This window comes from Nannospalax galili, unplaced genomic scaffold (genome assembly GCF_000622305.1).
Source record: "Nannospalax galili isolate Female #2095 unplaced genomic scaffold, S.galili_v1.0 scaffold881, whole genome shotgun sequence".
Classification (NCBI taxonomy): domain Eukaryota; kingdom Metazoa; phylum Chordata; class Mammalia; order Rodentia; family Spalacidae; genus Nannospalax; species Nannospalax galili.
Genome location: NW_008344709.1, coordinates 899,506 through 901,286, shown reverse-complemented (window position 1 = coordinate 901,286; position 1,781 = coordinate 899,506).

Below are 1,781 nucleotides of genomic sequence, written 5' to 3'. Positions count from 1 at the left end.
CACCATCTAAATTCATGAAAGATAAAGGGGCAAAATGAAAATTAGCTATCCATATTTCTTTAATTTAATATAGCTTATTTTCGGTTGATTAGAATTTCAATTGCTGCTAACAACACAAATTGCAGATTTTGTGATATATAGGCCTCTGCCAGTAATTTTATAATGTAACTATCACTTATTTCCTTATAGTTAGGAAATAAGAAAAAAATAAATGTACAAGCCAAAAGTATCAGTTGGTAAATGACTGGGTCTGAATATGAATACATTTACTTTGATTCCATGACTGGTCCATTTAAGGACTACTGATTCTACTTCTATCAACATTTGGTTCACTGCATTGGAGAGATGGCACAGCAATTAAGAGCACAGGCTTCTCATACAGACAACCTGGCTCGAATCCCAGCACCACTCAAGGTGATCTAACATGCTCTGCTGTCCTCCACAGACACTGCATGGCACAGATGAACTTACAAACATGCAGGCATAAAACTCATACACATACAATAAAAAATCCAAAAATATTTAAAAGAAGAATTGGTTCAGAAACCACAGACTACCCACCTGTGGGACACTGCATTCAGTGAATGTACCGTGGTTATGACAGAGGTTGTTTAATGTTCTTATTTGAAAATCTAATGAACTTATCTTTCCTAAGAATTATATAGAAATTGAGCCCAGTTAGATAACTGTTGATTACCCACGAGTAATAGTGCCACTGCTACACCAGTAGAGGTAGTTTGCCCTGCCAGTCATTACGTTTATTCGAATTTAGGACTGGGTTGGGCCCTTGATTAATTTTCTCCCTTAATAGCTTGTATAGTATATTCTAGAACTATGAGATCTTGTCTTCAGGGAAAAGCCTTTCAGGTCAATTCCTGCTCCTCTGCTCTAAGTCCTGTGTCCAAATTATGACCTGTCTTCTGCAGTAGGGTCTTAGCTTCCAGTTCTGGGAGATAACCAAAGGCTCTGGAAATACTCTCTGTTGTTTTGGGGATTTCTTAGACTACTGTGACCAACCACTCAAAGGGAGGTGTCTCCTGTCTGACATTGTGCTCCTTGCCATGCTGCTCCCAGGTATACTCCTGCACAGTTCAGACACAGTATGTGTATCTCTCAGTGGGTTCCTAAGCCAATACAATTCCTTCTGTCTTCCCATGCTACCAATTATCCATTCATCTCTCTTTCTCCTTTGAACCTCCCTCCACAGTCCAAGCACCCCCATTATTCCTTTCCTCCCCCAATATCTTCCACCTCCCTATTCCCCTCTCTTGTGTTCCCTCCTCCATCACCCCATAGTGCCCTGCATGTCTGTCCCTTCCCCCTCCCAGCCAAACTCTTTCCCCAACTCCCCATGGTAACACCTGTTCCCTACTGTCACCTTCTTTTAGGCTCTTTCTTTTCCTTACGGTTATAGATCCTAGAGAAAACTCTACGATACCTCGAGAAAAATGAAATTTCTTACCATATACTAAATATGGATTCTTTTAATATTTTTATTCATTTTTATTTTATGTGTATATGTATTGTCTGCATGTATGTGAGTGCACCTGTGTCATGCAGTGCAGCGGAGGTCAGAAGAGGCTTCAGATTCCCCTTGAACTGGAGTTAAGGATGGTTCGTAGCCACCATGTGGGTGCTGGAAATCGAACCCAGGTTTTCTGCAAGAGCAATCAGTACTCTTAACCACAAAGCCATCTCTCCAGCCCCCTAGCTTAAATCTTTTATGCCCTATGACTTAAGTATATACTGTCTTTACAATAGGGTTTTATCATCGAGTTCTG